This window comes from Momordica charantia (genome assembly GCF_013281855.1).
Source record: "Momordica charantia cultivar OHB3-1 chromosome 3 unlocalized genomic scaffold, Mcharantia_2.0 BLBB01000003.1, whole genome shotgun sequence".
Lineage (NCBI taxonomy): Eukaryota > Viridiplantae > Streptophyta > Magnoliopsida > Cucurbitales > Cucurbitaceae > Momordica > Momordica charantia.
In genome coordinates, this window is record NW_028275161.1 from 7,667,719 (window position 1) to 7,680,528 (window position 12,810).

Here is a 12,810-nt window from a genome sequence, read left to right on the forward strand (position 1 = left end):
CCTCCAGTTGATAGCAGCAGACGGCGCGGCAGGCAGCGGGGGCGGGCGACTCCGGGCAGCGGCGGTGCGCGGCGTCGGGCAGCAACGGGTGCACTGTTTTCCGGCAGCAGCGGGTGTGCGCGGGTGTCGGGCAATAGCGGAGCACGGGCGTCGGGCAGCAGCAGCGTGCGGGCGTCGGGAAGCAGCGGCGCGCGGATTCCGGTAGCAGCGGGTCGTGGCGTGGGTCCTTGCTGCACACAGCATCGTGGGTATCGTTTTTGGTGGGTTTTTACTGCTAAAATAGTCCGGACAGCAGCAGTTTCCGATCTCGATGCCTACCCATAACCATTAGAGGCTCGATATATGCAACCCACATTTATTCGAGTTAGGCCTGAGTTACCCGCACCTAGACGAAGTCGATTTTTGCGGTAACGGACATTGCGAGATCTCTTAGAATGAATTTAGACGGCTGGAAATTTGTATTAATTATCTCGTTTGTCTATTGTTGGATAGGTGGTGAATTGACGCAAGATATAGGAGCATAGCAGTGTGTAAGTAGCATCAGGGGGCGAGTGTTGAAAACTGCTAGGTTAGTGTATCGTACGGTACGAAGAAAAGCATGCTGGTAAAATTGTGCTGTGAATTGAAATGTGGAAGACTTACTTATAGGTTGTCTTTAGAGGATTAGTGGGAATTGTCAAGAGTGATGGGTCGGATTAATGGATCGTTAACCTGTGGGTTGTCTGAATTGAAAATGCGTACTAGTCGTTTGGTTATTCAAAGCTTTGGATGGATGCCTTGGGAATAAATGGCAAGTCCGAACATCAGGTTTCTATGGAGAAGTATTGGGGCTTGGGAATAAATGTCAAGAACCAATCGACGGGTAGTCATCGGTACCTTGGGGATAAATGTCAAGGACTGGTGCACAGTTCAAGGCCTTGGGGATAAATGGCAAGGTCGAACATCAAGCTTCGGTAGAGAAGTATTGGGGCCTTGGGAATAAATGTCAAGGGCCAATACGACTCGAAGAGTTAGACTCGAAGGCCTAACGGGGAGTGGTGCTTATGAGTAATAGTTCAAGACCTTGGGAATAAATGGCAAGGTCGAACACCAAGCGTTGTAGAGGGAGGTCGGTATCTTGGGAATAAATGTCAAGAGCCGTTACTCCTCGAAAAGTTAGACTTGGAGTACCAACGTAGGGTGGGAGTGAGTGTTAGTTCAAGTAGGGACACAGGCTAGTGGGTCGTATGGTTGGAGCCCCGGAAGTCTAGGCATGGGGTTGCTTGTATGGAAATGTTAATCTATTATTATTATTCTGTGCTGCCTATCTATTTGTTCTGCTATTGTTTCCATTTGATGTGGTTGTGATTACGAGCATGTTGTGGTGTTAGTTAGGGTGGGCTACTTACGGAGTATTTTGTGTACTCAACCCCCCCTCCCTCTTTTACCTTAATTGTTTCAGGTGTGAACAGGACCGACCGTGGTGATGACGTGGAGGAGGTCTGACTGAGGAGGGATCACTAGCTGTGTTGGTTAGGCTAAGGAATAATGTCGTGTATTGCAGACATCGTTAAAATCTCATTGCTATGAAATAAAAGGGGAATTAAACATTGGGTTAACTCAAAGGACAATTTTTCTTATAGCTTTATGGGTATTTTTACTATTCGTTTTACTGATGTATTTTGGATTACAAGACCAACGATTAGTTTATTTTTATTGGATTCCTGACCACTGAGGCGGGTATTATTTTCTAGATATTCCATTGTTGTGTACCTCCATTTTGTATGTTGCTTTAATAGAACATTACATTTTCGTTACCTTGAGTAGGAGGGTTCAATAAGCGTTATAGGGTCGTTACTTCATTAAACGTATCAGAAATTTGGGTCTTTACACAAATTATGTTCTTCCAGATAAAGTCGGTGACCTTTTTCTTAGTAATTGTAGCTAGGGCTTTGGCTTCGGCCCATCTAGTAAAATAGTCGTCTGCCACCACTGCAAATTTGGTCTGGCTATTTCCTAGTGGAAGGGGCCCTATAAGGTCTATTCCCCACTGAGTAAAGGGCCAAGGACTCATGCTTGTTAGAGGCTCTGGCGGTTGCCTAGGTACTGTTGCAAACCATTGCATTTGTCGCATTTTCTGGTGAATTGCTTCTTGTCATTCAGCATGGTTGGCAGTAGTACCCTTGTCGAACTATTTTTTGACTTAGAGATCGTGCTCCATAATGGCTCCCACAAACGCCCTCATGTATCTCTCTCATGACGTAGTCAGCTTCGTCGGGCGTTAGACATTTTAAAAACGGCAACGAGTAGCCTCTTTTGTACAGATTGTCGTCTTTAAGCACACATCTGGCTGCTCGTCGTTGTAGCTGCTGGGCCCCACTGCAGTGTTGGATACAGCTAAGTATAAGTGGAGTTCATCACCCACGAGTGGCTTTGAGAGGAGCGGGGCTGCCTCTAGGTATTGCTTTAGCTCCTTAAAGGCAGCCTCACACTCTTCTGTCTACTCAAATTGCCCTTTTTACGGCTAACGAATCTATTGAATGCTGCTATCCTTCCGTTGAGTCCCTGCGGTTGCTTTAGATTTCTAGGTAGATCCATCTCGAGAAGAGCTTTGATTTTATCTGGATTGGCTTTGATTCCCCTTTGGTGTACTAAAAATCCCAGGAACTTGCTTGAGGTCACTCCAAACGTGCACTTGGTGGGATTCAACTTCATCTTGTACTTTTGCAAAACGTCGAATGCTCCTGCCAAATCCTCCTCGTGTCGCTTGTTCTTTCGACTCTTTACCAGCATGTCGTCTACGTAGACTTCCATATTTTTATCAATTAAGGCTGCAAACATCTGATTCACCATTCGTTGGTAGGTTGCACCTGCATTCTTCAATCCGAACGGCATCACCGTGTAGCAATACAAACCTCGACTCGTGACAAAAGAGGTTTTCTCTTGACCCGATACATGCATCTTGATTTTATTATATCCGGAGTAGGCATCCATGAAACTCAATCTTTCATGCCCTGTAGTGGCATCAACCAGTTGATCTATTCGAGGCAAAGGAAAAGAATCCTTTGGACAGGCCTTATTTAGGTCTGTGAAGTCGATGCACATTCTCCATTTGTCGTTGGCTTCTTTACCAGCACTACGTTGGATATCCACTCGGGATAATGTACTTCCCGAATGAAGCCTGCTTTCACTATCTCCTCTACCTATTCAGCTACAATCTCGTTCCTTTCTTGGTTGAATGCGCGACGCTTTTATTTCACTGGCTTACAGCTCTCGTCGATGTTGAGTCAATGTAACATGACTCCTCGATCGATTCCCGGCATGTCCTCATGTGACCATGAGAACACGTCGGCGTTGCTTCTGAGGAAGTTTATAAGGCTTTCTCTTTCCTCATTCCCCAACCTGGTTTCAATGTTGACTCGTCGATCTTCGACTGTCAGAGGGACAGATTCTAAGTCCTTAGCTGGTTCTCCCTTGTCATGGGTAGTCGAATTAAGTCGATGACCAGGGCTCGGCCTTGCCTCACCCGAAAGGTCGGTCGCTTCATTCGGGCTTGAAGCCGGTTCTTCCCTGTCAAGGGTGGTCGGGTTAAGTCGATGATCAGGGCTCGGTCTTGCCTCACCCGAGTGGTCGGCCGCTTCATTCAGGCTCTTCTTTTCAAAACGCTGATGGCTCTCACCAGGATTCTGTCGCCTTTCGGATAAAGTCGATGATCAGGGCTCGGTCCTGCCTCACCCGAGTGGTCGGCCGCTTCACTCTACACGCCTCAGATCGGGATCTCGCCTCAAATCGGGATTTCGCTTCGACGAAGCTTATTTGATGTATCGTTCCCACAGACGGCTCCAACTGTTGATGTGTGGATTTTGACCCTCCGGTTCTTCTTCTCGCACACACCTAACTCGATGATAAGGGAACCAATACCTGCAAAACCAAACCGATCTAAACCGTTGTGACCTTAGTCACACGGGCTCCGATGCCTGAGTTAGCAAAGGAAAGTTGAGAAAATAGTGAGCTACAGATATGTCACTTGCCTCTATAGGGTTTGGCTGCACTGCTATTTATAGCTGCGAGGGTGGTTCCAGAACCTTCTGTAGTTGAGCCCTAATTCGGAGTTGCAAGGCCCAACGATTGTTAATGAACATAAGAGGGTAGATGTTGGGCTGGGCCCCGAAGAGGGGTATTTAATCTCTTGTCGCTAGATTGGAGCGGAGGAAGTCGTGGGCTGGCCCTTTACGTCTCAGGCTGGTCTCCCCTTGTCGATGATCTCAGGCCTCGACTCTTGTTTCGTTTCAAGTTGTTTTTGTTCTCGATAACATGAGGTTAGGGGAAAATCCAAAGGTATAGTTTAAATCTTAAAATAAAGTATCCTAAAAACTCGAGGCGTTACATTCAAACTAGTTTTTTTTAGTACAACATATAGGAGTGGGGGATCGAACTCACAACCTCTTAGTTTGAAATATATTCCAATTACCACTAAGCTAGGCTCGCTTTGACTATACTCAAACTAGTTTAGTTTCTTTATTTATTGAATATTTGTTAATATTTCATATTATATTCTTGTTTTGTAGGAAAATTTACTTCAAGGCAACAAAACTCCGATCAACAAGATTGAAACTTAGAGCATTAGTTTGACTTTATCAATTTTATTTTGAAATGTGTTGAGTGAAAGAAATAGATAATAGAATTACCTTTTGTCACGATATATTTTTATTGAATGTTGTATGAAATTATATACATTGGGTGTTTCCTGTAATTTAGTTTTTATTTATCTTTTGTTGATTAATTAGTAAGAGATAATCTATCTATAGTATATATAAAAGGCACCTGAGGAGAAACTTTTTATGTCAAATTTATCCTCTCATTATAACTCTTTTCACTCTCTCTTTGGTGGTAATTTGAACCGATCGAAGACTTCTTATATGTTCAATTAAAACCCACATAAAAGAAAAAACAGTGAACGCCCTTCAAATTTCTCAAGACCCATTGCATAGTCAGAGTTATTACCCATAAACCATTGGGGTAATTGGACGTGCACAGATTGTTTTTTATATGGCGAATTTTTTATTTTGTTTTTAAGTTTGCCGAGGTGACATTAAATAGCCTACTTTTGCATTCCAAAAATTTTCTGTTAAGTTCTGACGAGAATTTAACGGACTAAATTATTACGAATTTGAAAGTTTAAGAATTAAGTGTTTACTTTTAAAAGTTCACAGACCAACTTGTTACTTTATTGTATAGATGAACCAAATGTTTTTTTAACCATGTAAGTATAATTCTAAAATATAAAATCAAATGTAATTGATTATTTATATTATTAAAGTTTGATTTTATATTATTATTATTTTCATTGATAACAATGGTGTATAAATATTTTGAATTCAACCCATCAACCATTAAATGTTCTTGATCTTTTCTAGTAGTACAACATTAAAGGTTCTTAATTATTTTGTAATACCTTAAAAATGTTATTATTGTGGGTCCAACAATAAAATTTACTTTCAAACAAAGTTCTAATTATTTTAAATAAGATATTTTATAGAAAATGGTATATTTGTTTAAGTGAAATTATTTTTTTAGATTGCATTCATAAAAAATATTATTTAATGTTCATTTAAAATATATCATATAATAAAATTGTAATGTCCTGAATTACCTTTAAGAGTATTTTTGTGACTTTATATTATTATTGTCTTTCAGCTAAATTAGTCAAATATAATAAGATCAGTAATATTACAATTGTATTTAAGTAACAAAATTAGCAATAGTACTTTAGTAATTAGATAAATGTTGTGAATTATCGTAATTGTAATAGTAGAATTATTTGAGTATTTATAAAGTTTCATACATTTTATCGAAAGTTTAATTATAAGGTATATTAACCAAGTAAAGCCCCAAATTACTCTTTATTTTTCTACCTTAATTAAATTAACTTAATTGAGGGAATATAGAGAGTTTTACTCAACTCATAACCATGATTAGACAATATAACCCACCTTCCACCCAAGAGACACGTGTAGTAAATAAGTTAGTTAGGAAGACGAAAAAACTCTCACAATTCATTAAGTAATCGACCATGCAAGGAGGAGAGAGAAGAGAGTTTGTTTCATCTTCCTAGATTTTCCTCTTGTAAGTTTCATATGTATATTTCTTACATTTTCCTCCAAGAATATTTTTAAACAAATCTGAAAATTTCCTCTCAATCATCCATCCTATTGTTTTAAATCACACCTTAGATGAGTTGTTGTTACTTTACCAAGTCCCTTCAAAGATCGTTCATCGCGGTTTTGTCTTTTCGGTAAGAACGGTTTCTTTTGGTCTAAATTTGTAAGTAGATTTTTCCTAATAATTTTTATAGAACCTAAGCATGTTCATATCTATTTTCTAAGGTTTCCATCATCATTTCAAGCTCTCTTAGTTGCTGAAAATTTTTCTCATTTTATTCTTTACAGTAGAGAGGAAACGCACCAACGGTAAGCATCATTCTTCCTTGTGTAAATTATTTTTTGGATTCATTACTAAGATAAAATAGTACTGTTTAGGTCTTATTTGTGTTAATTTGAGATCTGAAAATCAGAATTAGAAAGGTCCTAAAAATGTCCATAAAATTGCTTCACAACAGTTTTTAACGGTTTGTGTTAGTTTCATAGTTTTAGCTTGTTTAGTATCAAATTTTGGTTTGTTAATTCTGAATTTTTGAGACCATGACCAACACCTTTAAACTAGCCAATGTATCTTAATGTATTAAAATTGTTTTTTATGATTAGTTTTACGTAGGGTTTAAAATTGTGAAAACTAGTGCTATGTGTTTTCTCTAGTATTTTTTTTTTTTTTGTAAATGTAACGCCCCGCGTTCTCTGACTCGTTTATTTTAAGAGATAAATAATGTCTTTGGATTTTTCCCTAAGTTGATAACTTTAATTCTTGGATCTTCTAACTTTGAAATTCTAATTTGTGACTAAATTAGAATTAAGTTTAATTTCATTGGATTAAGATAACTTCAATTCTCGACCTGTGTAGGAGATTTTCAGTTAAATCTTAAATTCAGGGGTTTTAGGATTTTCCTTCATAAATTCTACTCTTCTTTGAATTATTATTCTTGGGTCTTAGAGTTGAAGTTAATTATTCTATCTCGAATTATTGTGAGTTTTATTTTAACTACTAACGTGAAATTTCGGGTTTCTCGTTTTGGGCCGTTAGAACTAATTGAAAATAGAATTCTAGTTTCCTCTAGCCCATGGGTTTTCCATTGGAGTTGGGAGTTGGGCTTTTCATTTTTAAAACTAATTAAGTAGATTCTTTAAAAATTGGGAATGTGGGTTTTTTGGTTTAAATGCAAAATAAATAAAATAAACAAAATCAAAAAAAAAAAAAAAAACCTAACTTTTCATCTTATCTTCTTCTCCTTCAAAACTTCCTCCCCCCCCCCCAAGCCGCCGCACCTCCCCCGATTTCTCTTCTCCGGCGACTCCGCGGTGGCGGCAACTCACAACCCGAACAGCGACACACCTTCGAGTCTGCACCAGATCTGTTCGACGGTCGGCGACCACGAAGAAATCTTCTTCCGGCGACCACGAGCACGGCGACGCTGCGCTTCAACTGCGTCCTACTGACGGCATCTACGACGGATCGGTCAAACCCACAGCGGGCCGGCGTTCCTCGAACCAACAGCGACGGCGTTTTGTCGAACAACAGTGGCGGCTCTCAATCCCGAACGGCGGCGCGACTTGGAACTTCTTCGGCAGTCGTCGACGGCAGCAGCGGCGCGCCTTCAGCCCTTTTCCGACGTCTCACACGGGTCTGGAACCCAAACCCGGGGCGGTTCCGATTTTCTGCAGTGGCTGTGCCGTTTCTGCGGCGTTCCGACGGCGGCCCGTGGCCGTGCGCGCTCCGACGACCACCCACAGCCCCGATCTGTGGCCTTTGCTTCCCCTCGACGACTTTAGACGCTTACCCACACCTGTCCGGAGTTTGATTCGCGGTACCACCCCTATTTAGACTCAAGCCAGCATTACCCATCGCTTTTGACATCGGAACAGCAAGCATAAGGACATTCGAACTCAGTTTTGGATGCCCGAACCTCCTCGGCGTCGACCCACTCCTTACCCAAGAGGTTTTATGGTGAGATAGTAGGTAACGGATCATCTAAACTCACTTTTGATGCAAACTAAGTGTTTCTAACATGAATTCTAATCAAGTTTGGTTTGCTTTTGGATTTAGGAACCCTTCGGTGAACTTGGTAGCGCATTAGAACTTTGTTGTAAGTAGTTTCTTACTGGAGGGATTGGTTGTGGTGTGCTGGTATGATATGGTTGTTTGCTCGTGTGCCCATGTGTGATACTTGCATGTTGCTTGTCGTTGTTATCATTTAGTAAACGTCATTGTTGATAAAATTGTTGATATATCTTGGGAAGATTATGTGGTTGTGTGAATAAATTGTAGCCAGGTAATCTTGGATGACTATGATTGAATTGTTGTTATGTTCTAATTGGTTTTCATGATGAAATTTGTATACCGATACTATAATTTATTGTTTCGAAAGCATATTGAATATTTCTGAGAAGTCGGTTGTGTTTGATGTATGCTGGGTATCTATCAATTATATTTTGGTTAAGTTGTTGGTTGTGCCTTTTCTGTGAACGAAGCCTGTTGGAGCTGTTGGATCATGCTGGACTATTTTAAATTGATTGGTTTTTATATATGATCATTTTGGAGTATCGCATGTGGGACTGTTATGAGATTGTTGATGCATGAGGCATGGCGTAGTAGCAAGTAGGACTCTTGTGAGAGTTTTGAGACATAATAAAGTAAGTGGACAAGGAACGTGTGCGTGTGTTAATGTGTGTTAAATGGTCTCTAATGTGCTGGTTTTGTGGCGTTTAATATTAATTTTGATATGTCATTTCGCTAAATAACTCTCGTTGTGCTAGTCGCTGTACTTGGAGTAGTGTTGGATATTTGTCGGGGAAAAGGGTGAGATTTCTGCTTTGCTAAACTGTTGAGTATTGCTGTGGAAATGTTTGTTGTCAGATCATGCATGAATTGTTCGGCGTGTTTAGTGAGTTATTATACTTAGTAATGCTTGTTAAATATTGATGTTGGATATCAAGCATGATTGAGTTATTATTTCATTATTAGAAAGTTGTTTATGTTATGGAAGCATGCTGAGTTGTATTTGTGAGCTGAAAGATGCAGGGATCATGGATTAAGAAAGTTTATAGTAAGACTCAGGTGAGAGTTGGATTCTTGGAGAAAGTGAATGGGTGAGTGTCAGGGCCTCGGGTATAAATGGTCGGGGGCTGATACGTCACTAATTGGGTATCGAGGCCTCGGGTAAAAACGGTCGAGGGTCGATACACCAATATTGGATAAGGATGAGTGTCGAGGCCTCGGGTATAAATGGTCGAGGGTCGATGCGATGAATCTTTTGAAAGGAACACTATTGGGGCCTTGGGTATAAATGGTCAAGGGCCAATAGATGGTGAAGTCATCGAGGCCTCGGGTATAAATGGTCGAGGGCCGATGGAGCAGTGTCGGGGCTCTGGGTATAAATTGTTAGGGGCCGACTCTACTCGAAGGAGTTAACTGTGGGAGGCTAGGATAGCTATGATAAGCGTAGAGGTACTTGAGATGTTAGGGAGACTAGAGGTTGGTAGTTAATGTGTCCCTGGTTGTGGTTGTCACCGAATTTTATAGAATGTGTCTATGTTTGAATGCATAATGTGATGAAAAGCATGACTATGAATGTTTCATGATTTGGTTGAGCATGATGTGTGTGTGTTGATTCTTTAATAAGCATGACACGTTGTTCCTTGATAAGTATGCTGTTTGTGCGTGACCCTTCAGATAAGGGCTGCTTACTGAGTACTGTGGTCGTACTCATCCCTCTCTTTCTCCTCCAATCTGCTGGTATCGAGCTAGCTCTTGGGATGGTGATGGCGAGGAGGAGGCTTGATCGGGAAGACCATTAGCTATGTTGTGTGCAATTAATTTCTTTTAGTTATGATAGTTTCGGCTACGTAATCTTGTAGTTGAGTTGTTAGTGGTTGGTTTTGTTTAGTTTATTGTCTAAAGGATGTTGTAAGGTTGCCGATTCATTATTCTTTTTAGAGCATTAATTTTGTTGTCTTCTTGAACTACGGGATTGTAACCTACCTAGGATATTTATGAACACATTTGTTTAAGTTGATTGTACTTGAATTAGTTTTTGTTTCATTGTCATTCGAGATGTTAATATTCGTTTAGTGAATGGTTTATAGTTAGGAAAGGTTTCCTGGACGGGTTTGGTTAATGTGAAGTCGGCATTAAATGGTTTATCTGTATAGGAGGCGAGTTTCTCTTAAATCTTTAGTGTTGTTGTTCTAATTGTTCAAGCTCTCGTGAGTGTTAAAAATAGAGTAGCGCAGTGGAAGCGTGGTAGCTTTATTGCTTAGTATTGTTGTGAAGGTACTTCTCTTGTTTATGTGAAAATTTTAGGTAGTCTTAGTAACGGTCCCTGTTTGGAAATGGTGAAATTCCTGAGGCGTTACAGTAAATTTGCAAAATCAGTAAATTATTTTTATCGATATTATAGTATAAAAATCAGAGGCTAATATGAAGATTTAAAATTACTTTTCACAAATTTAAATATTAATTTTATGATTATTATGGACTACGTTAATTATTAAGGGATAAATATTAGTAGAATAATGAACCTATTTAGTTATGAGAACTTACTGGAGCAAGCTTAGTTTAGGTAATTGAGTCCTAATTTTAGTTGTGTTAATTGTTATTAGGAAGTTTTAAGGAATTTTCTTTAGTTTACGAAGTTTAGGTAAATAGATTCTATCATAAGTTACCACCTTGTATGTTTTGTTGTATTATTGTTTGATTGTAAGCGAATAATGTTATTTGTTACCTTTTTTGTTATTGAATTATGTTACTCATATCGCTTAAATATATTTTGCAACTGAATGGTGATTGTGGTTAAATTTGATGCATTGCAAAACATGTTATGATTATGTAGCTTTATCATGTTATATTAAGTATGTTCAATAGCAAAGCATGCTTAGGTAAAGCATGACATAAATGCGACCTGGCTACGCTACCGTCTTGTTCTAAGCTACTTAGAAGAGTGTAGACTATCCCTACAGACCAACACGAGTCCTTTCAACATGCTTTGTCCTCACTCACATGCTTCCTAGTAAAGCAACTAAGAGGGTACCCAGCCGAAGATTGATCCAAGTCAAGCACGCTTAACTTAACTTTAAGTTCTCATAACTAAATAGGTTAAGCGTGCTTGACTTTAAGTTAACTCTAAAGTTAAACGTGCTTGACTTAGAGTAATCTTCGACTGGGTGACCTCTTAGTTGCTTTACTAGGAAGCGTGTGAACGAGGACAAATTAAAGCATGCTGAAAGAACTCGTGTTGTTCTGTAAGGATAGTCTATGCTCTTCTAAGTAGCTCAGAACAAGAAGGTGGCGTAGCCAGGTCGCATGGGATGCAGGGAATGACGGGGCAAAAAGGTGCCGAATCCAGATTTCGAATCCTAGTCCGAATCCTAGGTCTGGGGCGTTACACAAATTAGTCATGTTAATGGTATTTATGGGGGGAAATTACCCTATAAATATTGCATGCGGAATTAACGGTTATGGTATGGGGTATTTCTGCATAGCATGGTGCCAAATTAAGGATTTAGATATGTAAGTTTATGTTACCAAGCACAAGTATGTTAAGTTAAGTTGTTCGTTGGTTTATATGTTAGGTTGAGGTAGGCACGCATATAAGCATGATGTGTGTGTTTGAGCATGAAAGGTTCCTTATGATGGGAACTACTTACTGGGTATTTTTATACTCACCCTATGTCGTTTTCAATTTTTTAACAGATAGTTATGGAGTTGACGAGAACAACGTCGGGGGTGACCTTGGTATTGATGAGGAGGAGATATGAGACGCACTTTAATTTTATTTATACTTTATACTCTTAATTATGACTAGATCACATATTTACCTTTTTGATTTAAGGATTATAATTTATGATTTCCGCTACTAGAGATTTATAAGTCCCGACCTTTTGTAAAGAACGTCCGGAGTAGTTTAACTTTTCCCTACCTTTTTAAAAAGCGTTGGAAAAGGTGAACTTCTCCCGACACTGCCCAGACATTTTATACAAAGTGTCGGGAGAAAGTTGGCCTATCCCGACAATTAATATTTCGTCGGGATAAAGATCTTTGCCCGACGTTTTTTTGGTGCATCGGAAAGAAAAACGTCAGGAAAGCTACTAATTCTTGTAGTGAGTTAAGTTTAATTCTTGTAGTGAGTTAAGTTTTACTAATTCGAAAATATGAAAACACCCACCAAAAACACCGATTTTGCTCCTAAAAAATCAGAACAACAACTTGGCTCTTATACCAATTGAAGGGATGTGAATCCCGGAGTGGAAGCGGACCGTTGTTCGTGATATTTGGGTAACAAAATCAAAACGTGCAAGAAGGAAAAACAAGGGAAAAATTATTACCTTTGAAGAACGTTTCTTCAACTTTTTCCCAACGAACACCACCAAACGATCTTCCTTGCTATCCTCTTGGGTTTCGAGAACACGTTTGTGGGAGCGTTTCTTTGGAACGAGATGGATAGTTAGAGAGAGAGCTTGAGAGAGAATGGATGGGAGTTCTTTCTTTTTTTTTCTGTTTTGTCACCATTGCAAAACTTTTCTGCAATCCAAAAAGAAAGAAGAAAAATGACGTGGGTAACTCCACACGTCATACTAACTCCCCACTCCCCTGCAAAATTTGCAGGGGAGTTTAATAATTAATTAATTAAATAATAATAATTGATAAATATTAATTAATTAA